We start from the raw sequence: 27,497 nt of genomic DNA, 5'->3' as shown, positions 1-27,497 counted from the left end.
CAGCTATCTGGCACATAAACTGGTGCCTTCATGTGGCAACAGAGAGTCCTGAAGTGCCAATAGCCTTTTACTGAAACCACAAAGATTCAGCAAGAAGAAAACCTACAACCAAGCCTTTTCGGGGATGGCACCCATGACCTGGAATGATTTGCCCCCAAAAACTAGACTGGATCACTCTACTGCATCTTTCAAAAAAGTAGTGAAATCTCTTCTCATGACTAAATTAACTTGAGCCAAGGTTACTGTGACTATACGATTCTTGATTTGTATGGAACTATATGTTATTTACTATATGCCTATTTATCTTCGATATTTTTATGATTATACGACTCTTGATTTGTATGGAACTACATGTCATGTACCATAGGCCTATGTATCTTCGATATCTACATTGTAAAGCACACTAATACCCGCAAGGGTCTTGTTCGCGCTATATAAAACCTTCAAAATAAATACATAAATAAAATAAATTACTTCAGTCGTCTATAGCCACAGAGGGGGTTCTTAACGTCATCAGGATCTCCCACCAGAAATGGGGAATATGTGAGACAATTCTTGGAAGCTTTGCAACGGCCAAAAGAAAAAGCTGTGGTCAAGTGTACTGCCCATGGGAAGGGGGAGAACACTGGTCAATAGGTATGCAGATGAAGTTGCACGTTTCTGCGCTGAACATGGTTGCATTTTTACTATACAGGAGAGAGCATAGAAAGAACCAAGCTCAGCATGATGTTAGCCACAGCAGACACTTTGGATGAGGTCAAGCGTCTCCAAGGAGAAGTGTCAGACCGAGAAGGAGCTGGTTGGATTAAAGCAGGTTGTGAGAAAAGAGATGATGGCATTTGGGTTTCAACTATTGGTCGAGCAGTTTTGCCGGATGTTTTACTGAGCCCTACGGAGAGACAGATTCATGGAGTAGTTCACATTGGGAGGGATACCATGGTGCGAGTGTTCAGACAAGCATGGTTCAATCCATGGTTTTGTGTGTTTGCTGAAGTGGTGTGTTACAGGTGTGTTACATGTCAACAGAGCTACTCCTATGAAAGAGCTGGGAGGTCTTCATCTGGCTGCAGACTGACGGGCAGACTTGGTGCGGTGCCCCGCGGTGAGCTACTGTCCAGCAGCTGCTGCATGAAAAGGAGCGCCAAGTACGCCATTTAACATCAAATAACAAGAGGTGAGGGCTTGAAAATAACAATAACACCCTCAACCGCGCCCGCAGCACACAGCGTTCAGTGGAGAGAGCGGAGAGAACCACGAGTGCGCCAATATCCAGCCCGGCGCCGCTGTAGAGTCCGCCACAATAGGAGCGGGTAACGTGAAGGTTGGAAACACGGTATGTGTTGTCATTTGTCACTCCTTCTTCTCTTTCTCTTGGTACGTCCCACCACCCCCCCTGCCAGAGATCGCCTTGGAATGTTGGCACCCCTCTGGCAGTCGCGCAGAGTGGGTGACAGAATAAAGACACTTCAACTTACGTTTGCCTCAGAGTGTTCATTCTTTTCAACACTGGCGACGAGGATGGGATCCGAACCCACGCGTACATGCCTACTTGAATTACGCTTGACTGATGTTATGATATTTGTAGATTGTGGCTTCTAATCGAGAGAGCAACTGTACTTACTACTGAGACACAGTTATGTACGTGGAGGGCACTGGTGAGATCCTGTGTCCTTTTTTAGAACTATTAGGAGTTTGGCCCTTCCTTTTAACCTCTGTCATTCTCGGCACACAAACGGTGTGGAGAAGGATTCCAGGATGCCTGACCCCAACATGGCCGACAGTGGTGACTTTTTCCCCCCCTTGCTGATCTTTTACTTTTACTTACAAAACCCTGCCAGGATTGTGCCTGACCTCAAGAGGACGTCTGGAATTTTCTCGGACCATGGCTCCCACCCCCCCACCCAACACTATATTGACACTCCCCTGAGTACACTTGACCCCTACCCAGACAGCGGAGTTTGAGCTTTTTGTCCGACGCCCGGTGGAGCTGCTCTGTTCAGCTAATTGAGGAGATCGGCCTTGGTTCATCCCCTGACCGTCACTTGCCCAGCCGGACACTGGACACAGTTTTCTCCCCTTCTCCCTGTCTCGCTCTCCCCCCCTCTGAGTATTTCTGACCTTTTCCTTGTCTCCTTACTTTCCATCTTTCTGACCGATGCCCTTAGAGCTTCCTAGATAGTTATAGGGGAGACTGGCTTTGGATTTTCTCCCTGGCCGTCACCTACCCTTCCGGTCTTTGGGTGGACTTTCCCTTTTATCTCTATTCCATCTTCCCCCCTCCTCCACTCCCTTCTCACTCCCCCTCGCCTCCTTCCCTCTCTACTTGTCTCGCCCGGAGTACCCATGATCTCTACCCTGACAGCGGAGTCCGAATATTTGGTCCGACACCCGGTGGAGCTGCTATATTCAGCTAATGAGGAGATTGGCCTTGGTTCGTCCCCTGACCGTCACCTGCCCAGCCAGACCGTGGGCACAGTTTCTCCCCTTCTTCCTGACTCACCGACCCCCTTCTTTGTATTTCTGGCGCTCTGCTTTCTCCTGGTCACCTTTCTTTCCAGCTGTCGGACCGATGCCCATTGGAACTTACTAGAGAGCTATAGAGGAGACTGGCTTTGGATTATCTCCCAGGCTGTCACCTACCCACTCGGTCTTTGGGCTGACTTTCCCTTTACCTCTTTTCCATCTTCCCACTCGTCCTCTCCCTTCTCACTCCACCTCTCACCTTTCCTTCTCTGTTTGTCTCTCCAGAAATTGGACACAGTTCTTCCTTGTTTCTCTGCTATGGCTCCTTCCTCCCCTCCCTATAAATTCTCTCAACCTCGTTGTTTGTTTACTGTACCTTACTACGTTATTGTAACTGATGTAATTTGTAACACAACATTTCTCTGTTATAGGGCTCTGATACCTACGGGTCTAGCCAGCGCTTTATAATCCTTTTGATGTACCTAAATAAAATACACTAAAAAATGTTTTTTCCTGAACACTGAGACCTGTGCAACATGGCTGATGACCGGTGGAGCTGCTTGACAGCTAATGAGGAGATTACTCTTGGTTTCCCCCTTAACCGTCACCTACCCAGCCGGACGTTGGACATTGTTCCTCCTTGTCTCCCCGCTATTACTCCTTCCTCCCCTCCCTCCTACGAAATATTGAAACATTGTTTATGTGTACTGTACCTTACTATGCTCTTGTATCTGATGTAACTTGTAACGCAACAATCCTAAATGTAAAGTGCTCTGATACCCTCTTGGGTCAATTTTGAGCTATATAAAACTTTATAAATAAATAAATAAATAACAGATGAGTGCTGGAAAGAAAACTGTGGTTGCCCTTAGTCACATTGGAAGGTCCGGGGGTCCTTTTAACTGGATCCAACTCGACTTTATTGAGATGCCTAGGTGCAATGGATTGAGATACATTCTGGTTGTCGTGTGTGTTTTCTCACAGTGGGTGGAAGCATATCCAACGAGAAGGGGTGATAGTCTCACAGTTGCAAAGCTTTTACTTAGGGAACTAATACCGCACTTCGGATTTCCAACTTCGTTAGAGTCGGATACAGGAACGCATTTTCACAGTGAGATTATGAAGCTGTTGTGTACTGCCTTACAAGTTAATCATAGACTGCACTGTGGTTACAGGCCAGAGGCATCTAGTCTTGTGGAGAAGATTAATGTAACTCTCGAAATGCGGATGGCAAAGGTCTGTTCTTCCATGTCTTTGAAATGGCTTGATGCATTGCCTTTCATGCTAATGAGTGTGCGTAGCATTCCCGATAGGAGGACAGGACTCTCGCTCCATGAAATATTGATGGGGAGGGCACTGCGCTTGCCAGCAGTGCCGTCTCCAGCATTGATAAACATCACCAATGTTTTGATCCTTGATTATTGCAAAGGACTGGCTGATGTGGTTCATTCTGTGTCACAACAGGTTGAAGCTGCACTGCCCCGACTTCGAAGGACATCTGTCATGACTTGTGTTCAGGCGATTGAATACTTCTCCTGGAGCACGTGAGGAAGAAATCTCTTGATGCTTGCTGGAGGGGTCGGTAGCAAGTGATTTTGGTGACGAATACAGCTGTGTAGTGTGAAGGCTTGCCAAAGTGGATTCATGCCTCCCACACCCGCAGAGTTACAAGACCCATGGAAGAAACAGCTTCTCTCCATGAAGAAAATCAGCCGTGGTTGATAGGCCACTGGAGAGGACAAGCCAAGCTGTGGGGGGTTCTTGACGAGGCTGGTTACCCACCAGAGCAAGCTGAGGGATGTCACACTATACAAGAACCAGGTATCGACTCTGAGGAAGACTGTAACATTGCGATTGGTACAGAGTCAGACTCAGCTAAAGACACCGGTGTGGAAAGTGGTCAGGTGCAGAGAAGGAGAGCAGATCTTGCAAGAGAATCCTGGCCTGTGAAACAGAAGATGCAGAATTTGAGACTTACTTCTGAAAGAAACCATGCCCCTGTGTCTGAAACATCTAAATCAGAGCTAAGTGACTCAGAGCAAGCACAGGAGTGTTTAAGGATATCGAGGAGAGCAAGAGTACCGTGCCAGAAAAACGCTGCCCCAGAGTGGACTTATATGATCACATATACTGGGAAATAGGGGACCGGGAGACTGGGGTCTGCACGAGGGACAAGCAGAGTTCCAGAACTGATAACTGATGTTGAACTATTGGTCCCTGGAATAGAAGCCAATGGAGTGTTGACAGTGACTGTACCAAATCCTCCGATATTGAGTGGCTTGAGGGTTTTGACTTTGCGAGATCTGTTGTTTCCAACCTTTGGATATCAGCCACCCGCTCAGGAGATTGCAGCAGTTCTTTTTTAAATTCTACAGCGTGTCATTGATGAAATTGACTCTGATATTGTGAGGGATTGTTGATTGAACTGTGAACAGTAGATAAAATGCTTTTGCTTTAAAGAAGATTACCCAGGCCAAAGTGGAAGAAGAATACATTTAGAGATTTTCCATAGAAGAAGAAGAGTGCTAAGGAAGTCTTTTTGAACTGTGTAAATAATTTTACAACAAACTGTGAAATTGATTTCTGAGACTCCAAAGGACTGTCCTCGAACTTTGTTGATCAGCAGTAAGAGTCAGAGAAAGAGACTTTGCATTGATCCTCTTGCTGTGCTAACCCAAAACTCAGTAAAAAATGGAGTCTGGAAATCCGAACCATAGAGAAAAGTGTATAATAGGTACACTTATAGGAGGAGTGACAGTAGTTATAGCAGTAGTTATTAAAATGTCTGTGAAAATTTCCCGCAAAGCAGAAGCTGATGGGGTGGGAATACAGGATTTTGAACAGCGTGGAAAACTTTGCATTAGACAGATACAGACCTACTATGATAACATTTTTGTTGGACAGAGTGTGTGTGATCACATTTTCCCAATTGTGTGGAATTTCTTTTGTGGTGTGCCTAGTGTGTTGCTGCTGTGTGTGTGTGTTGCGCAAACGTTTTACACATTGCCTCTGGGATAAGCCTGACTGCTCGTGCCAAGCTACCAAGGAGGTGAGCAGGGGTTATCATCAATGTGTAACTCCCTTGCCCTGACTAGAGTGGTGGTTTCTGCCTGGCTTTGCCGCAAGCCTTAGCCAACCAGAAATCCCATTTCTAACAAAGCCACTGCAAACACTTTTTTGAAAGAAGAGGTACAAGTGGTGACAGATGTGTATTTTGTGAGTGGGAAGAATGTGTATGTGAGATTGCCTTTGAAATGGTATGGCACTTGTTATGTGGCTGTGGTTTCCCAAGATTTACCACGTTGAAGATTTAGGACAGATGGACGGGGGACCACCCCATAGGGAGAAGCGAGGTACAAGTGCAGGCGAGATTATTGGAGATGTATTTGGAGCAATGATACCAAGTTTGGGAGTGGTTCTGAATGACATTAAGATTAAAAGGTTGTCAACTATTATGGATAAGTTGTCAGCGAATACAACTCAATTGTTGCTGCTTGTAGATGGAGAGATGGTGTCGATAAGAGCTGAGGTGATGCAGAACCGTCTTGCTTTAGATGTGTTGTTAGCAAAAGCAGACGGAGTCTGTACAATGTTGAGGGTTCAACAGTGTTGTACTTATATCCCAGACCATAGCAAGGATCTGAGGAAGTATATGTAACATAACTGAGATGCACCATGAAGTACATGACCTGGCAACTGAAGGGGTTTGGGACAAAGTTGGGAAAGGATTGGAAGGTAGTTTGCAAATCTTGGGAAAGGATTTCTTGGTTACATTATGAAGCCAATTATAATAGTTGTCATCTATGTGATTCTTTTGATTGGAGCTAGAAGAGCCTATGAGTGGCATAAGGCAAGGCAGGTTGAGAATTCCTTTAGGGAACATGAGAGGAGAATGGAGAGACTGCAGGACAGTCACTATGAGAAACTCAAGAGCCTAGAAAGGTTTTGACAGGGAAGACTGGCTACAACTTCTGTTTAGGTTGTTTTTTTCTACATGGAATTATGATTGATTGTGATGACACTTGTCATCAGAGGCGGGTAATGATAAAGCACGATTGTGCTCTTCAATTGTAGGGGTGCATTATAATCACAAGTAGTTTCCACCTTCATATATTCATTCATTTTTTTTTCAAGTTTATGTTGCAGGTGGAGAAATTCATCTTTGTTAGTTAGAATAACTCTTTTGTATTAGGAGTTAGGCTTAGGGAGGAGAGGATACATTTGAACAAGTGGTGCTGATAATGTGAGATGGTGTTCTTTCTCACTGGAGAAGGCCTGCGAATCAAGGTTGTCGAGCCAGAGGCTGGGAGGTTCGAAGTCGCCTGTAAAGTTACCTATGAGTGGGTGTCTAGCTAGATGGGATCATCGCATGATGTGAAGATGGGTGTGTCCTAGGATTTTGATGTTGGAATTAAGGACAGTGCCCCGGGAATTGAGTTAGGAGAAGAGAATTAACGGAGAGAGAAGGAGCATCTTAGAACAAGTTCTGCAGCTTTATGCTACTAGACCCATTCAACGTGCATATAAATGGGCGACATTACATGTTCTGGTTTGCACCTTCTCCGCGACACGACCTCAGATGCTTATTGCTGGCCACCCTGCTGCTTCTTGGTATGTGCTGCTAGAATTTTTGATCACATTTCAGGTCATTTAATTTTGACTCACGTTGTGGTTTTTATTAGACCAAAGTAATTTAAATACTTTTTTCTTTTTTTCTTCCTTAATTTTATTTGCAGATGGTGTTAACTTAACCATCAAAACACACAAGATGATAGACGGAATGTTGCACAATGGCAAAACATTCACCCCCAGTCACAGATCTGGGTTTAATCCATCGTTATTTTGCTCACTAAGCCACCACAGTTCAGACATGGCCATATGCAAATCCGTCTTGACCCTGTGCCTCATGGGAACAGTCCAGCCTGAACTGCCAAGCCATGTCTTCCCTGGACCGGAATCAAGCATCCTAGGACCGGTTTCTGGCTATCAGCCGTCTTCAGCCAGGATAGCTTGTCTCCAGTGGCTTAGTGAGCACGGGACCCATGTCTGGGCATACCCTTCCCACATAGGGTGAACACCAAAACACACAAGATGATGGACAGAATGTTGCACAATGGCAAAACATTTACCCCCAGTCACAGATCTGGGTTTAATCCATCGTTATTTTGCTCACCAAGCCACCACAGTTCAGACATGGCCATATGCAAATCAGTCTTGACCCTGTGCCTCATGGAAACAGTCCAGCCTGAACTGCCAAGCCATGTCTTCCCTGGACCGGAATCAAGCATCCTAGGACCAGTTTCTGGCTATCAGCCGTCTTCAGCCTGGATAGCTTGACTCCAGTGGCTTAGTAAGCACGGGACCCATGTCTGGGCATACTCTTCCCACAATTGGGTTAACAGCAAAACACACAAGATGATGGACGAAATGTTGCACAATGGCATGTACTGGGGTAAATGTATGACATTGTTCTACATTCGGTCCATCAATTGTTGTTTTTGCATTTGTCACCCGAGTGGGACGGGTATGCTCAGACATGAGTCCCGTGCTCTCCACACCACTGGAGTCAAGCTATCCTGGCTGAAGACGGCTGATAGCCAGAAACCGGTCCTAGGATGCTTGATTCCGGTCCAGGGAAGACATGGCTTGGCAGTTCGGGCAGGACTGTTCCCATGAGGCACAGGGTCCAGGCTGATTTGCATATGGCCATGTCTGAACTGGAGTGGTGTGGAGTGCAAAAAAACGATAGATTTAGGCCCAGATCTCTGTACTGGGGTGAATGTATGATATTGTTCTACATTCGGTCCATCAATTGTTGTTTTTGCGTTAACTTAACCATCATCATTGTGAGGTACTTTTTTGCTTATTCCTTGATACTTTTCACATAATTTATTGTGTAGTAAAAATATAGTCAGATGATTCTCTGTGCCAATGGTACTATTCAAAGATGTGCTCCCGCACCATATCAAGTGTTTAACAACTAGGTCGTCCACGCTGATTTAAAAAAAGCAGAGTGCAGGAATGGATATGCCCATTTTATGACTGCACTGCTTGTCATTGCCACTTACGCAGTATTTTTTACACAAATGCCAAGTTTATTAATAGTTTTACCTATCTCATTCATGCTGGAATGGCCTTGACGCTTGCTAACGTTAATCTACACTTTTGTCTGTTTATATTACAATTCGGAGATGGCGCCCTCGCATTGCAATTTCTCTCAAAGAACTTATACTGCGCACCGTATTTATTCTGTTGCGTATTCAAATACATTTGACTGATTTTATATGTTTTAATATTATACATTTTATTGACGCAAAATATTATTTGCTTTTTTGTTTGTCGATGTTGTTGTTTCTAAGTATGGGCGAATTTTGCGTACTCCAGTTGAGTAGAGGTATTGCACAAAATGGTGGCATCTTCGTGGATAACTATGCAGGGCAGGATACATTCTGGCACGAGGCTCCTGTCACAAAAATTAAACCTCAACAGGAAGCACTTACAGATTTAAGTAAAGCAGGTGCCCGAGTTGAAGCTCAAATTCAGTAACGTTTTAATCAGCCCAAAACATTAGTAAGCACGGTCGAGGAAAATTAGCTGTAATAATTGAGGGAGGTCTTTGCATCCATGAGTTTCTCGAGCGCAACCGCGTGTAGTTTCTGTGACCAAGAGGCTGCTTCCTCCTCATCTGCTGGCCTGCTCGCTCTCTGACCCTTTATACACAAGAGGCATGTGAACACGCATAGAAGCCCCGCCCGTTTGGCCCCGCACACCACACACTAGTCCTATCAAACGTCATCCCGCCCTTTCCCAACTATAATGGACAGCTCACTCAGGGGACCTCAGCGCCTTTTGGCGCGGTGGCAAAGTTACAGGCACACATGGTCACTGGAGACAAATCTTCTGGCCCTTTACGCAGCAGCAGTGTAGGAAAAGTTTGAATTAAGAAAGATATTGTAACTTGATGTCGATCCTATGCCTGTAGGGCTGGATTTAGCTAGGGCTTTGTACACCATACACATGGATTTAAAAAGGATACGGTCCTCAACGGGGAGCCAGTGAAGCTGCTTTCGGGCTTCGGTGGCAGAGGCACGTTTAGGTAGGTCAAGAACAAATCTCGCTGCCGCATTCTGGACCACCTGCAAGCGCTGTAGCTGACTCTTGTTCAGTCCTGCATACAGCGCATTGCAATAATCCAGTCGCGAGCCCAGAAGTGCGACAGCAAGTTGCTTTCTTTCCTGGAGTGACAGATAGTGCCTGATTTTCCTTAGAATGTGGATAATCCCCCAGCAGGTCGATACAGTCCTGTTGACCTGTTGGCACATACTAAGGGTGGGGTCGATCATGACTCCCAGATTTTTTGCTGACGAGGTGGGCTCAGGACATAAGCCCAGCGAGTTCGGCCACCATTCAGCCGACCAGATCGTTTCCTTTCCTCCAAAAACCATCACCTCGTCTTCTCTCCATTCAGTTTTAGTGAGTTGTGAATCATCCACTGGCCAACTGCCTCCATACAAGATCTAAAATTGGCGGCAGTTGACGTAACTGACTGGGAGAGAGAGACTAAGATCTGGGTGTCGTCCGCGTAAGAGACTACCTCCATCCCAAAAGATCTAATAAGTCTGGCAAGGGGGGTCACATAGATATTGAAAAGGGTAGGACTAAGCGCTGACCCTTGAGGGACCCCACATTGCACAGACAGGGATGGAGATAGAAACGATCCCAGCATTACCCTTTGTTCTCTGTGGTCGAGAAAAGAGGAGAGGAGTCCCAGAGCAGACCCGCGGACCCCAATCTCCCTCAGGCGAGATGTTAACACCGCGGGAGATAGGGTATCGAAGGCCGCTGTGAGATCTAGAAGGATCAGGAGGGAGGTCTGACCCTCATCAACCCTGGTGCGGATATTATCCAGCACTATGGTGAGGGCAGACTCGGTGCTATGCTCCCTCCTGAAACCATGCTGGGAAAGATCCAAACAGCCCGAGCTCTCTACGAATGCAGCCAGATGTTTGTTCAGATGGGCTTCTAGCATCTTTGCGGGAGCCGGGAGCAGTGAGATGGGGCGAAAGTTTTTTAACACCCCAGGATCCAGAGAAGGCTTTTTAAGCAAAGGTTTTACTACAGCATTTTTCCACTGCTGGGGAAAAATGCCTTCCTTCATCGCCCTGTTCATGATGTCAACCAGAGGGGGAAGGAGAGATTCTCTGCACTGCTTGAGGATCTTTAGCGGGCAGACATCCAGCGGAGAGCCAGATTTGGTTTTATCAAGCAGGATTTCAAGATCCTGACAGGAGAGAGGAGGAAAGGATACCAGATCCTGATGTTGAGATGGTTCAGCATCACCAGGCTCAAAAAGAGCAGACAGCAAGGGTACAGCGGTCAAGGATTTTTGGGCCTCCAGAGCAGTGTAGATGTCGGCGATCTTTGACTGAAAGAAGGCAGCTATCTTGTTGCACAGGTCCTGAGAGGCAACCACAGGATCCGGGGTATGGAGGGAAGTAAGGGAATCAACAATCCTAAAAAGTTCTCTAGGAGATGAAAGTGAGGAAGCGAGTGCCGTGAAATATTCCTGCTTGGTCTTAATTACTTCCAATTTGTAGTTTTTAAGCAGGACCCTATGAGCTTCTCTATCCTTAGGGGCCCAGCTAGAGTGCCATAGGCGTTCCTGCCTCCTTACTTCCTGTCTACGAAGCCGTAGTTGTTCAGAGACCCAGGGAGCTGAAGGTCTTTTCCTAGCAGAATAACAAGACCTAGCTGGAGCCAACTCCTCTAGGGCCTCCGAAATGATGTTTTCGTATATAGAAACCGCTGTGGAGGTGTCCACCTCCCGAGGGATGGACAGACTAGATGTCCATGGATGGAAAGAGTCTTCCCTGATCTTTTTAAGGTTCCTTCTCACTTCCATAGTGCTCGAGACCCTTCTGACAGAGTCCCGTGTCAGATAGGTCATATTGAAAGGGACGGCCAGATGGTCCGACCAAGAAAGATGGAAAGGGTTGGTAACTGTCAGCCTTAGGTCGTTAGAAAAGATGCCATCGAGCGTATGCCCCGCTCGGTGGGTGGGACCATTCACCAGTTGGGTGAGTCCACAGGCTGACATTATTTCCACCAAGGAGATAGTGTCGTGCGCCTCCAATAGCTCTAGGTGGAAATTAAAATCGCCTAGAATAGTAAGATTTTGTCGGCCAAAGTAGGGTTCCAGAACCTGCATCAGTTTCAGCCCAAATCCTGCTCTTGGGCCAGGGGGGCGATAGACCAAGATTCCGTTGAATGCAGGGTTAGCAGAGTCAGATAGGGAAAAGTATAAGACCTGAAATATATCCTTGGGATCAGAAAGGGGTGTAGTATGGCAGTGGAATTTATCCTGATACAAAATAGCCAGGCCACCGCCAACACGGCCTAATCTGTCATATCGGGTTAGGCAATAACCCTCAGGGACCGCTTCGACCAGATCAGGGCCTGAAGAATCTTTGGCCCAGGTCTCCGTGATAAAAACCCAGGATGGTGTTTTATCTAGAACAAGCTCCTTAAAAACGATATTATTTTTAATAAGCGAGCGAGCATTGAGGAGAAGACAAGTTTCGCTAGGACTTTTGGGTGTTGAAAAAGGGCGAGGCTCCGGAGGAGCAGGAGGGAGAGAGAGCTTAGGCTCATCCGCATCTCTCTGAAAGCAAGCACAGCCGGGACGTGTAGAGAATTCCTCAGGTCTGTACCGGTGAAAGCATGGGGCAGGAGAGGGCTTAAGCCGCAATACATCCTGTAACGAATAGTTCAAGACAGGGGCGCCTACCTTATTTTGGCCAGAGGTCCAGCCGTCCAGCCCGGCCTCAGCGCGGACGGGCGCAGACGGGCGCAGACGGGCGCAGACGGGCGCAGACGGGTGCAGACGGGCGCAGACGGGCTGGACTCTGGCGTGACTCCGGCGTGACTGCGGCAAACACGCTGCGCGCACACGCTGCGCGTCATCGGCCTCGATTTACGAGGAGCTCTAGCCAGTCCTCCTGACTGCTAGAGCGCGGGAGTGTCTAGCGTTTTCTGCACCTACCCAAAATGGCGCTCCGAAATTCGAAAGCGCGAGGGACCGGGCCGCCAGAGTAGCAGTGAGGGACACAATTTAAATTGCAAGTATGCGCACAGGGGGAATTAAAAGCCAGGTGAAAACGCTACTAAAATAAAATTGCATCAAAGAAAAAGCGGGAGTTTTAAAAATACTCAGCACACGAGCATAACGCAGTGAGCGCTCGCCGTTGGGTAAATGTATAGTGCTTTCACTTACTGATTAGCCAGTAGAACGTACTCCAGTTGAGTAGAGGTATTGCACAAAATGGTGGCATCTTCGTGGATAACTATGCAGGGCAGGATACATTCTGGCACGAGGCTCCTGTCACAAAAATTAAACCTCAACAGGAAGCACTTACAGATTTAAGTAAAGCAGGTGCCCGGGTTGAAGCTCAAATTCAGTAACGTTTTAATCAGCCCAAAACATTAGTAAGCACGGTCGAGGAAAATTAGCTGTAATAATTGAGGGAGGTCTTTGCATCCATGAGTTTCTCGAGCGCAACCGCGTGTAGTTTCTGTGACCAGGAGGCTGCTTTCTCCTCATCTGCTGGCCTGCTCGCTCTCTGACCCTTTATACACAAGAGGCATGTGAACACGCATAGAAGCCCCGCCCGTTTGGCCCCGCACACCACACACTAGTCCTATCAAACGTCATCCCGCCCTTTCCCAACTATAATGGACAGCTCACTCAGGAGACCTCAGCGCCTTTTGGCGCGGTGGCAAAGTTACAGGCACACATGGTCACTGGAGACAAATCTTCTGGCCCTTTACGCAGCAGCAGTGTAGGAAAAGTTTGAATTAAGAAAGATATTGTAACTTGATGTGTGCTGATTCCATTCTTTTCTATCCGCCTGTAAAGTTACCTATGAGGAGATGTCTAGCTGGATGTGATGATTGCATGATGTGAAGATCGGTGTGTCCTAGGATTTTGATGTTGGAATTAAGGACAGTGCCCCGGGAATTGAGTTAGGAGAGGAGAATTAACATAGAGAGAAGGAGCATCTTAGAATCAGCTCTGTAGCTTTATGCTACTAGACCCATTCAATGTGAGTGCACTTCTTAGGAAGTCTTCAGACGCTGACACCTATTCCTGAACTTGCCTGGGGAAATGCTAAGTAGGGATGTCATGTTAGTGGTAGTGTAGGGACATACTAATGCTTTTTACTCACAAACCTCCAATGAAGAATAATCTTGAGGTAGGTGCAGTCATTGCCTGCATCCTAATCCTAGAAATAGTTATCCTTTGTATGTTTCATCGTTTAAATGTTGCTCGTAGGTTTGGCTTTACATTAGTTCCAATGTATTTCTACACCCTCATCCTGAGGTGTTTGTATGTCCAATTGTTCTTGGCTTTGTAATAAATTAACTAAACATAGAACCTGGAGTCAGTGATTCTTCGGAGCCATGGCACTATTTTACTTAAAACTTTAACAAGTGATAATTCTTGCTCTTCCTATTGAATATTTGTTGTTTTGGTGTCATTTTATTTTTAAAATTGACTACATTTTCTATATTTTTATTAAGGGATTTGGGACTTTTCGTGTGTTGTCTTTTCACTTTATTAGTGTTGGAGTGCTGCATAAATACTTACCACATTTCTTCTAAGTTAAGCCTGACTGCTTTTGTGCCAAGCTACCGAGAGTTAAGCACAGGTTTTTTTAGTGACTTTTGAAGTTCACCCTGACAAGAATTGTGTTTTTAACCTGAATAAGCTCAATTAATGACCTAGGGCCAGATGTAGGTCGCCAAATACCGGTCGGTAACGGACGATTTCGGCCGTTACCGACCGGTATTTGGTGATTGAAATGTAGGGGGCCTAAAATTTACAGAATCGGTAAATTTACCGATTCGGTAAATTTACCGATTCTGTAAAATACCGAATCGGTAATTTTACCAAATCGGTAAATCTAGATGTAGGTGGCACTGAAAACAGTGCCACAGGCCCTTAAGAATTCGTTATTTACCATGAAATACTATTTCATGGTAAATAACGAATTCCTGTATACATGCACATCTGTGCATGTACACCTGTGCAATGTGGCACACAAGCCACATGTATGTGTGCCACATGGCATACAAGCCAAAATCAGGGGTGCAACAGGGTGTCAAAGTGACACCCTGTCCCCCCTTGACAATTCGGTAATTTTACCGAATCGGTATTTACCGATTCGGTAATGACATTGATTCCTATGGGCCTGCAGGTAAAATTCGGTATTCTAGAGTCGGTAAATCAGATTTACCTACATCTGGCCCCTAATGTCTTACAATTTACTTCAACATAAACATCCCAACTGCACCATCATCACAAACAAATCAAGCCATCTTCCTTGACAGACATTTGAAGAACTTTAATATTGACATATTCCAGATAGAATTCCTTGTGATGCAATTACTGGACTACTAATGTCCATCAATTAATACAACTCTGTTAGAAATTGGGGTCTCTAGTTGGCAGAGGTATGCACCTTGTCCAAGTAGGGACCCGTCCTTCTAGTCAGGATGAGTATAGTACAAACCTAAGTTCACCCTCTGGTAGCTTGGGACAGAGGAGTCAGGCTAAACTACAGAGGCAATGTGTAAAACATTTGTATATAACACACATAAAACAAAAAAAATGGACACCACACCAGTTTAGACAAAAATAAAGTATCATTATCTAAACCAAAGACGACCAAAACGACAAAAATCCAACATACAGATATCAAAATATGACTTTTAGAAGGCAAAAACCTATGCCCCTGCTTGCAGGCAGGTCCCTCCCCACGCTGCTGCACGGCTCTGCCTGCATTGTTTTGCCTGTGCCTAACTTGCTTTCTTGCCCAGACTTGTTTTTGTTCCTCTGTGCATGTACTTGTTTACTTGCCTAAACTTGTTTTTCCTTCCTGTGACCAATTCACCCGTGGCCCCCGCCCGTTTTTCCCGCCGCTGCATCCCTCCGGCCCTGCCCCCCTGTAATCCCATTTGCCTCCCCGCTCCCGCCCCTCAGCTGCTCCTCCCTCCCACATCCCCTCATATGGAGGCCGCGCAGCGGTGAAAGGAGCGACCTCTGACCCTGCTCGCAGACAGGTCGCTCCCCACGCTGCTGCATGGCTCTGCCTGCATTGTTTTTGCCTAATCTTGTATATTTCCCCTGTGCCTAACTTGCTTTCTTGCCCAGACTTGTTTTTATTCCTCTGTGGCTGTACTTGTTTTCTTGCCTAAACTTGTTTTTCCTTCCTGTGACCAATTCACCCGTGGCCCCCGCCCGTTTTTCCCGCCGCTGCATCCCTCTGGCCCTGCCCCCCTGTAATCCCAATCGCCTCCCCGCTCCCGCCCCTCAGCTGCTCCTCCCTCCCACATCCCCTCATATGGAGGCCGCGCAGCGGTGAAAGGAGCGACATCTGACCCTGCTCGCAGACAGGTCGCTCCCCACGCTGCTGCATGGCTCTGCCTGCATTGTTTTTGCCTAATCTTGTATATTTCCCCTGTGCCTAACTTGCTTTCTTGCCCAGACTTGTTTTTATTCCTCTGTGGCTGTACTTGTTTTCTTGCCTAAACTTGTTTTTCCTTCCTGTGCCCAGTTCTCCCGTGGCTCCCGCCTGTTTTTCCCGCCGCTGCGTCCCTGCAGCCCCGCCCCTCCTGCAATCCCATTTGCCGCCCTGCTACTGCCTTCCAGCTGCTCCTCCCGCCTAAGGCAAGCTCGTCGTTGCCTGAACCGCGCCCAGCACCAGGACCCCTGGTTCCACGAACGCCACGACGCCCGACACCGCTACGATGCCAGAACCCTCCACGCACTCAACACCGGATGATCACACACCTGCTCCTGGCCGCCCCGACGCGCAATCACGGAGCTTTAACCTGCCGGAACTGCAGCTTCACCAGCATCCGCCTCACCATGCTGCCGACCAGGAAAGAACCCAACCACCTCAGATGCATCCTTCTCAACACCCGCTCCGCCCGCAAACACGCCATTGAACTCTTGGACCTACTCGACTTAACCTCCCCAGACATCGCCTTCCTAACGGAGACCTGGCTGAACCCCGCCTCGGCACCTGACATAGCCATAGCCGTCCCTAAAGGCTACAAGATCACCCACAGGGACCGCACCAATGGAGCAGGAGAAAGAATCACCATCGTCCACAGGAACACTCTCAGAGTCTCGACCAACACCGACGACACCCTCAGCACCGCTGAACACCTGCACTTCCAGATCCACACCGACCCGAACAACACCCTCAGAGGAATCCTCATCTACAGATCCCCCGGATCCCGACCACAGTTCAGCGACTCCATCGCCGACTTCATCAGCACACACGCCCTCGCCTCCATAGACTACATCCTCCTCAGGGACCTGAACTTCCACCTCAAGAACAACATTGACACCAACTCCACCGCCCTGATCGACAATCTAGCAAACCTTGGACTCAGACAACTTGTCACAACACCCACCCACTCGGTCACACGCTTGACCCCATCTTCTCCACAGCCCCCACGTCTCCTTCAACCACACCACCGAACTCCACTGGGCCAATCATCGCTGCATCCACTTCACCTTCAAGAAACCCACCAGGAACCACCCCACCCAATAGATGTCTCTCTGCTTCTGGAGCAAAGTCACCGAAGACCAGCTAACCATTACCCTCGCCCAGAGCCCACCCACCGACACTACTGACCCCAACACCACCGCCCGCAACCTCAGACAGTGGATCAACGACTGCGCCAACACCCTCACCCGATCAAGAAACCCTCAAACAGTCACACCAGCAAGAAAGCCAGCTGGTTCACTGAAGACCTGCGGGCCTCCAAGCAAAACTGCCGAAAGCTGGAGAAGATATGGCTCCGTGAACGAACACCGGACAGCCACGCAGCCCACAAGAATGTCACCCACAGACACCATAACCTCAGCAGATCCACCAAAAGTACCTTCTTCAAAGACCGCCTAGACAACAACGCGTACAACAGCAAAGAGCTGTTCAACATCGTTAAGGAACTCTCCAACCCCAGCTCCAACACCAACGACGTCCCACCCTCGCAAGACCTGTGCGAATCGCTGGCCACCTTCTTCCACCGCATGAGCGCAGACATCCATGACAGCTTCAATGCCACGACCGCCACGACAACCACTGAGACCTCCACCCCACGACCACCATCCGCACCAACCACCTGCTCTCCTGGACCAACATCAACGATGACGACACCATCAAGATCATGAACACCATCCACTCCGGATCTCCGTCAGACCCATGCCCACACCACATTTTCAACAAAGCCAGCACAGCCATCGCACCCCATCTCCGGAAAGTCATCAACACCTCCTTCAAGACAGCAACCTTCCTGGAGAGCTGGAAGTACGCCAAGATCAATGCCTTAGTCAAGAAACCCAAGGCGGACTAAAAGGACCTCAAGAACTTCCGACCCATCTCCCTGCTCCTGTTCCCGGCAAAGATCATCGAGAAGACCTCAGTGAACAACGGACCGGCTACCTCGTGGAGAACAACATCCTGGATCCTTCCCAGTCCGGGTTATGCAGCAACCACAGCACCGAGATTTCCCTCATCGCCGCCGCCGATGACATTAAGGCCCTGCTCGACAACGGAGAAACGGCGGCCCTCATCCTCCTGGACCTGTCAGCCGCCTTCGACATGTTCTGCCATCACACACTATGAACACGCCTCCACACGCCGGGATCCAAGAGAAGGCCCTGGACTGGACCACCTCCTTCCTCTCTGGCACAACACAGAGCGTCTGCCTTCCCCCTTTCTGCTCCGAAGCCACCAAGATCATCTGCGGCGTACCCCAGAGCTCATCCCTCTGCCCAATTCTGTTTAACAGCTACATGGCACCGCTTGCCCACGTCGCCCGTCGGCACGACCTCAACATCATCTCCTACGCCGATGACACCAGCTGATCTCTCCCTCACCAAGGAACCCCACACTGCCAAAAACAACCTGCACGAAGGAATGAAGGCCATCGCTGAATGGATGAGGAACAGCCAACTGAAGCTAAACTCGGACAAGACAGAGGTCCTCCTCATCCTCGGATCAACGACTTCGGCCTGGGATGACTCCTGGTGGCTGACCCCACTGGGAACCGCTCCAGCACCCACCGACCACTCAGGCAACCTAGGGGTCATCCTCGACTTCACCCTCTCCATGACTAAACAGGTCAACGCCGTCTCCTCATCCTGCTTTAACACCCTCCGCATGCTCCGCAGGATCTACAAGTGGATCCCCTCTGAAAGGAGAAGAACTGTCACCCAGGCCCTCATCAGCAGCAAGTTGGACTACAGAAACCCTCTCTACACAGGAGCCTCTGCCAAACTCCTGAGACCGCTCCAAAGCATCCAGAACACCTCTACATGCCTGATCCTCGACATGCCTCGCTGCAGCCACATCACACCCCACCTGAGAGAACTGTACTGGCTCCCGGTCAACAAGAGGATAATTTTCAAGCTCTTTAACCCACGCACACAAGGCACTCCACAACACCGGACCAACGTACCTCAACAGACGACTTAACTTCCGGTCCTAGAGAGATGGTCAAAAAGCCTGTCGGAATAGCCAAGTTTTTAGGAGACTTCTGAAGCCGAAAAGATTAGTGCAGGAGCGGATTTCGGAGGGAAGAGAATTCCAGAACATGGGGGCCAAAGTAAAGAACCTGGCACCTCCAGTGCGCTTAAGTCTGAAATGAGGGATGGATAGCAGCTGTTTATGGGCTGAACGGAGATTACATGTGGGAGCATATTTGTTAATCATGTTGTTCACAAATTTCCTGCTACTTCCATTGACTGATTTAAAAATGAGACATCCAGCCTTAAGCACAAAATACCTGGGATGCTTCATCATCACAAGCAAAAACACCCGCAGGGAAGGTTATGCGTTGGTTCATTATGTGCAGGGAAGGTAATGCGTTGGTTCCTTGCTCCAGGGGAGGTGATGCTTCGGTTGCTTACTGCTACGCTGGGAAGGCGCTGTGTCAGATCCTTCATGGAGAGGAGGTGATGCATCAGTTTCCAACTGTGCAGTGAGGTTCTTACTGCAGCCCAAGCATTGATGTAGATTTGGCGCACAGGTGCAATGTATGGACTTCTGGACTCGCTGGAGGTCGATGTGGTGGCAGTGACACAGGCGCTGCGTTGATTTCTTCAGACGCTCTCCCATGATGTGTCAATTCTTTTAGCCACATAGCAGAGCATGCGTCGGAGTCGGTGTGATGATCGCGGACTTTGGAGAACGGTGCACGGAACTTGGTGTGCTCCGGTTTCCAGGCTGCCAGAAGGCACTGCATCAATTTCTTGGCCTGCACCAGGTTTTGTGTCAAAGTTTTTCCCTGCACGTTGGTGTCGCGTTGAAATAAACAACCGCTAGCAGAGCAAAGCGTAGGTTTCAGGTTTCCCCAGCTTCCAGTAGCAGAAACAGCCTCCAGGGTGCCCAGAACTGGAATTGGCACCATGTGGTAGGTCAGAACTCCAGCAGTGGAGTTCAAGGAAGCTGCTGATGACGTCTTTGTGTCTATGAGACTTCAGAACAGGAGGCAAGTACACACAAGCCCTTGGAGATTCTTCTCAAGCAGGTTTCACAGCAAAGTCCAGTCTTTGCCCACTCCTTGGTTGAAGCAGCAAATGCAGGCCAACCCAGCAAAGCAACACACAGCAAAGGGGCAGTACCTCTCCTTACAGCTCTTTAGTTCTTTTTCCTTGGCAAAGGTTCCTCTGGGGTCTTATCTCTAAAATGTATACCCCATTTTCTCTTTGTAGTGTTTGTTCCAAGAGTCTCGGAGCTCAGTAGGAGGTGGAGACAGCAATGTGCAGAGCAGACACTGCCTATTCAGGTGATAGTGAAAACTCATCCCACTGCTCTATATGCAGAAAGGTCTATTCAGCCTGGCTATGAGTCACCCACGAAAGGTAGGTCACACATAAATCCCCACTGTGACTGAATGCAGACAGCTTCTGTCACTCCAAAACCAGACGGTGAATGCACAAACAGGCAGAGGCACACAGGATGAGTAAATAAGAAAATGCCCACTCTCTAAAAGTGGCATTTTCAAACACACAATGTAAAAGCCACCTTCACTAACAGGTGTGTTATTAAATTCTGAGTTTAGAGAGCCTAAAGTCCATTTTCCTATCATGTCCCAATGGATCGATGCACTTGTAAGATGTTGCAAGTCAGTTCCCATGTTAAAATATGGGACAGACAGCCTTTCAACAATGAAAAACGAAATGCACTGAATTTGACTATGAATTTCGCAGTGTGCCCTGTATCGTAAAATGCGATGCAGCGCGCGTTATAAAATATGTTTTATTAATTAAATTGTTTCCTTAACTCCAATTATCCATATTCCGGTTTTTAGCACCGGCCACCCTGCCCCTCCCCCGCCCCGCCTTTCTGCCCCACCGGAATACCCTCTACGGGCCACGGCTGCTGTAAACCTAGGAAGGTGTCAAAATGCGACACATTCCCAAGTTAGGCTTAACAAGGCAAAATTTATTTTTTTCTCCTCGTTATTTCCTCTTTCTACGTGTGCTGCGTTCTGCAGCACTCATAGAAAGAGAAAAATCCCTCCAAGGATGTTTTTTGTGCAGGAAGGTTTCTCTTACTGCCCATAAACGTACCTGCCTGTAATGCAAGTATGACTGCACAATAGTGCAAGTGTGCCTGTGTTGGCACAAGGCAGCACACAGTGTGTTAGCACCAGGAGACAGCAGATAATGCCCCATATATTTGTAAACATAGAGCTTTTCTGACCTCTCCCTTTCATGCAATGCAGTAGAGTAACTTTGCTTGCTTCCCTGCATTGCGTGGAAGTTTAATGAATGTGCTCTTCAGTCTCAACTGATGTAGCCTCATGAAAACTGTAGCGCTCCTTGACCTCTTCAGGGTTATGTAATGCATCTATACATGAGAAATACAGAATAGTTACATATCTAAAAATTAAAACACTCCTAAGGCAGTGTGTGTGTAAGGAAGTTGCTATAGAAATAGAACACAACTAATCTGAGCACCGATTCAATGGCATGCACTCACAAGATGGCTGTTCATCAAATGTTACTGAGAATGCAGCCACGTGAGACAAATTTAAGGACATCGGAATCTAAACTGATTTACTCCAACCATTTGGATTTCCTTATATGAATCTTTATGCATAAATACATTTTAGGCTGGACTTAATCGATTAAACATTTCTGTAAACCAATGGTACGGCTCGTTTGTCCTCACCCCAAAAAAATGTAATCTTTTCATAAATTGTGTTTCAACTGTTATCCTTACACACCATGTGACCCAAAAGTTATCAAACGAATTGGATCCAAAACAACTTTAAAAAAACCAAGATGAGGGTAGTATTTGCAAGGAAAACAATAACTGGTAGTGTATTGTTTAATGGTGTGACACTCAAAAGAGTCATTTCATACAATTATTCGGTCACCCGTATTATCGATTACGATGGGTGGAAGGACCAGTAGTGACATTTAGAAAACAATGAGGTAGAACTTGAAATTTTGTAGAAAACAGGAGGTAGCTCTATTAGCCAAAGTCCTGAGTCCTAAAGGGCACGGCCTATCTCGGCTGCCTAATGTGAAGCAGAAGTCTGGCACCTCTTAAGAACAAAGGAAAATGCTCTTCAAAAATGGTTGGGCTCCACCCACAATGTGCTCCTTGTATCCAACTATTAATGCAATTGGAACTATATGTTAATAATAATATGAATATGTTGCATGAGTACAAAGCAGTAAGTGTATAATGTAGATTTGGTAAATTATTGAACATATGGACTCAGTTTCTGAACTGGAAGCATACTTTATTAGGTCTTTTTTTGCATTGTAGAACACTAGAAATGAGATGGCTTGAGAAGAGGCTGGGCTAAAAGTTGGGTAGTATGTGCTTTCACGTAAATGCAACTCACTGAGAGAGGGAGAGAGCATATTTTGTGGGTTAGGCCATTCCCTTTGTTAACACTTAGGGCCTGATTCTGATGCAGTTAGGAAAGCATTCCCACCTAAGACCTGATTCTGATGCGGTTAGGAAGGCCACCTAACAGCATTTGCTCCTTCCAAATCGGATCAGGAACGTGTATTCCCAACCGAGGGCCCAAGTATGATGCTGTTAGGAACATATGCTCCCATTGAAGTCAATGGGAGTCCAACCAAATCATACCAGGAAGCATCAGGATGCATCGTACTCCGTCGGTTGGACTCTCCCGATCCGAGTGGGTCGGAAACCATTTCCAAACCGATTCGGTCGGGAAGCTTTCCAACCCGCATCAGAATCGGGTCCTTTATGGTAAATTAAGAAATTGGGAGGCTACCACTCACTGGCTTTTCATACCATTCTTCCACCGCAAACGGACCCTCTGATACTCATTTTATTGCCTCATCAAGAAGAAAGATAATGCCATTCTTTTTCCTAGGCCAATTGCAGCTCACCTTGACTGGTTGGTTTAAACCACTGTTCAATAATTTGCACGTGAACTCATTAGATGGAACTGTTTTATCACTGTAGAACAACAAGGAATAGATTGATAGTCTGTGCAGTATGGAAGTGTATAGGGGCTGCGTGAGTCCAATGTAGGAAGTGCCTAATTCTCATTGGACATGGGAGAAAACACATGATCACCCATTGTTTTTGTTAAGGGCTGGTCTTCTCGACTACTCTCGCTCGGATCAGCTTCGTATTCTGGAAATATAGCCATTTATCTTCAACAGCAGTATGAAATGCTAAAATAGTACAAATCAGTCCAGCAATGCTCCGGAAAATAACACAAGCAAAAAGGGGAAAAAAACTGGAGACCAGAAATCTTCAAGTTGAGCGGACAGAACTGTAGAAGAACTGAAACAGTAGAAAGAAAAGAAAGCCTTGGAGTCAAGTGAGCGGGAAGAACACAAAACAAGTGCGGCACAACTAGACTTCACAATGAAGTTACCTTATATAGTGAACAACAGGATATGAGCACATAGGAAAAGATTTGGTAATCTTGGATTAGAAGGAAAATATAGCAACTTATGTAACACAAATAATAATCGAAAACGTATCTCTATGTTATTAGAATATGCCCCAGAAAATTGTGCAGTTTGCCCTTCCTGTAAAAACAATAAGGTTACCCCATATGGCATATACCAGGAGCCAGTATGTGGAGCCACACTGCTCCAAGATGGTGCCCGCAGAGTTGTCCAACACAAGAAAGAAGAGCCCACACTGAAAACTGGTGCCACTCCTTTTTAAATCGTGGCAGCAAAAAGAAGTGATGCCGCTGCAGCAAGACCCACAACGGCAGGAGGCAAGGACGTTGCTACAGCAGAACCTGCAGCAGCAGAACTGTGAAGTGCCACTGTGGCAGAACCGTGCAGTGGCAAACAGTAAGGAACATTCCTTACATTTTGTCTTTCTCTGGGTTAAGGAATGCATCACAGTCCCAGCACCCTCCTCCCTTTCTTTATTAACTTTAGACTTCAGGGCGTTGATGTGTGTTTGAGAGCAGTATGGTGTACCTAGGGGCCACACTAATGTACATGGAATTTTAGGTCTGCCTTGACAGTGCAATTGTTGTCTGAATGTATGTGATTAATGAAACAGAACCCTCACAGCAACACAGAGAGAGGGGCTTAGTGTTCATTCACATGTTTATTCCCCTGAGTACATGATTTGGTTGAGTCGAATTTGTGTGCTGTCTCTGAAATGACAGCGTTTTACTGCACTTTTTGGTTTGTAAAAAAATTTATACCCGATAGGGACCTGAGTTGGTTATGGTGGCAAGCCAATGATAGTTGCTGGATCTGTTTATGTAATGGTCTGATAAAGGAACAAGGCCTGACATATTTATTGTAAAAAGCAAATGTTGGAGTCAACAGGCATTTAAATAGGCAAATAAGTATCAATTCTTATTACTCTAGATATAGGTATCTTGTTACAGGGAATCTCACAGATTACCATAGAAGGCAATGGTTTTGGTGTTATTTACCTCATGTGAAAAACCATGGATATAGGTTTGCTCTGTCAGAATAATAATAATAATGAATTTACAAAGTGAAGGGTTACCCCAACAAGGTTTTCCAGGGCTACCAATAAGGAAGAGACAGAACAAGTCTTAAAATAGCAATCTTAAAATAACTACGTTTTCAGCCGTCAACCAAACTCCTAATAAGTGCAGGCCCACATTTTTAAAGGGAGAGAATTCCGGAAAGTGGGACCAAGGACAGGAAAAGACCTGCCACCCCGCCATGCTCATTTATAGAGAGGTATGGTAGCCAAAAGCTGATTTTTTTAGAGCAAAGATTTGCCTTTGGGGGGGGAGTAGTTCAGCAGGCAGAGTAGGTGGGGAAAGAGCACTAGTTTAATCATCCTCATAAACCCAGGAGGAAGCGGATCGCAAAGGAGGCCAGATCTGATAGATTCCATCAAAGACTCAAGCATAATGAAGTTGAGTAAACATAACTACTTAAGTCCCAGATCACCAGAAGCAGCCAAGGAAGTATAGATACTGGCGATCTTATTGTGGAGCACTTCACAATATCCTTGACAGGCAATTTAACTTTGGGTTTAGCTTCATCTCCGAAGTCGTACTCCATGCTCGTTCTAGTTGTTTGCACTTTTTCCTATGTAGTATCAATAAGTCATTAAACTAGGGGGCATGCAATCGGCTGCTTTTTTTAAACCCTACCTTACAGGGCAAGAGTCTATCTAAAGAGGCACTGATCCATCAATGAATAGCTTTGCCATCCTTTTCCAGGATTCCCAAGGTGATAGGATCTTCCTCCTCTAAGACGATTCCTTGTTAGGGTGTCTTAGGAGAGACAGTATTTTGCTTGGCCAACAGCAACTTTGCATTCCTTCCTAATTTTATCACTGTGTATCTGAGGGGTGCCTTGTGGAAAACCTCACCATCAAAACATAGGCCTGAGTTGGTAACAGTGACAAACTATAGGCCTGACTGGTGCACAGGGACAAATGATGTCCAATGTCATAGGTCTTAGCTGCTTTTTATGAGCTATTATGACAAAGGCAGTTGTTCTTGTTTATTGTGAAAAGTATTTGTTAAAGCTAGTAAACCTTGGGGCCCATGTTGGAAGATGGCCTATTAGTAGGTGCAGGTAGGTATCTGCAGCTAGTAATAACACCACCATCACAAATAAGGTCCAGTCAAATGCCAATAAATTAATCCTTGCACAACTCTGTATAGCTTGGCAGATGAGCAGTCAGCCTTAACTTAGAAGACAGGTGTGTAAAGCATTTAATATCACTAAAAGAGTAAATAAGTAAAAGACACAACACAATACAAATCCAATTTCTAACAATAGAGAATATTTGTATCTTTCAAATTACATCAAGAGGACAAAAATCCAATGTAGGGAACCAAATATATAATTTTTTTACGTTTAAATAAAAAACGTGCTTTCTAGCGCCAAAAAGTGTAAAGCATTAACCACAGCCACGTGGTCGCACTGGACAGGGACAAAGTCAATATTTGAGGCTGACTGCAATGTAGCATGGGTCGGATACGATGAGAAGTTGGGCCCGGTCAAGTTTTTACCTTCTGACTTAGTTACTTTTTTGGAGCTTTTTCTCTCGACATCGAGCGATCTGTCCTCAATCCAAATTTCGATTCAACACCACCAGTCTGCTGCAGCATGATGCCTTGGTGGGTCCTGGAGGTTTTTATCTTCATCGTCGACGGTGGGGAGCTCCTGTGCTTTCAGTATGGCAAACCTGCGTGGTCAGGCCATTTCCTTGTCTCTCTCCATCAATGCTGGTCTTCCTCTGGAGATTTTTCACAAAACATTGTCAGAAGTTCCCAAACTTTCAGAAGTTCCACTCTGAAGTTTTCTTAATGTAGGCAAGGGCCCCAAAGCACCAGCCAAGGGTTCAGAAGCGCTTTGAAGACAGGCAAAATACTTCTTGTTTGGAGCTTCTAGAGTGCAGAAGGTACAGTCCTTCTGAGTGCAGTACTCTCTTGTGCAGTCCACGGGTCCAGCAAGGCAGTTCTTTGTCTCCAGATGTTTCAGGTAGAGATCTAAGGTGCTCTTGCAACTCCCCCATATGTATTCCCCATTTTGGACTGGCAAGAGGGGGACACCCCATCCACTAAGGTTCAAGTTTCCACTCTCTGTCATGATGACTTCCTGGGAAGTGTTGCATAATTTTGTCACAGAATGCATATCTCTGCAAAAACCAAAATGGAGAAAAGTTCTCCTTGGAGTTCAGGTCTGGCTAACCCAACCCACAGGTGTGGCTACCTTATCTCCACACTGCCCTTCCAGCCCCTCTCCTAAACTAATTAGAGGGGCTCCCATATGTCTGGGTGTCAAGAAAGTTGGCGCTTGCCTAGGTCCTGTAACATTTGGGCTTCTTCCTTTGAAGACCACTTTATCTCCCCAGCGTCCTTCCTGTCCTGGCTTATTCAGGAATCAAAAGGCTGTATTGTCTCAGCAATTAGAAGAAAACCTGTGCACTCATCAATGTGCTCCTATTTTTTAAATAATTAATCAAAATTCCACAGGTTAGTGTTTGAGTGGGTATCACCCTCCACTCATACACCATATGCACATATAGAAAACTACACAGTCCCCTTAAGCACTACTTCAAATACTGCAAGGAGTCTCCAGTTTTAATCAATATTATTGTGGTTTCATTCCATCCGTCTTAATAATCAAAAAGTTCCAGTTTTCATGAATCATTCATTTAATTCAATTTTTTGTTTCCACAGTGTGACCAACTTCCAGGTGTGTAACCACATGTAAGCTGTCTCCTAAACTTGTTTCAATATGGTATGTCATGTCGATAATATTTAATAAAAATAAATATTTTTTAAAAAATCAGAAGAAAGCAATAACACAATTAAATATCTTGTAAATGGAACATTTCAGCAATAATTTCCAATCATAGGTTTAGATCAACAAGTCACAAATTAAATAATCAACATTTTTGTTATGTATCAAGAGCATAAGCGTATTTTGTGCATATCAGCATAATTTCTAATCATCAATTTAAATCTATCTGACACAA

This window comes from Lissotriton helveticus, chromosome 1_1 (genome assembly GCF_964261635.1).
Source record: "Lissotriton helveticus chromosome 1_1, aLisHel1.1, whole genome shotgun sequence".
In the NCBI taxonomy this organism is placed as follows: domain Eukaryota; kingdom Metazoa; phylum Chordata; class Amphibia; order Caudata; family Salamandridae; genus Lissotriton; species Lissotriton helveticus.
Note: the sequence above shows the minus strand (reverse complement) of the source record.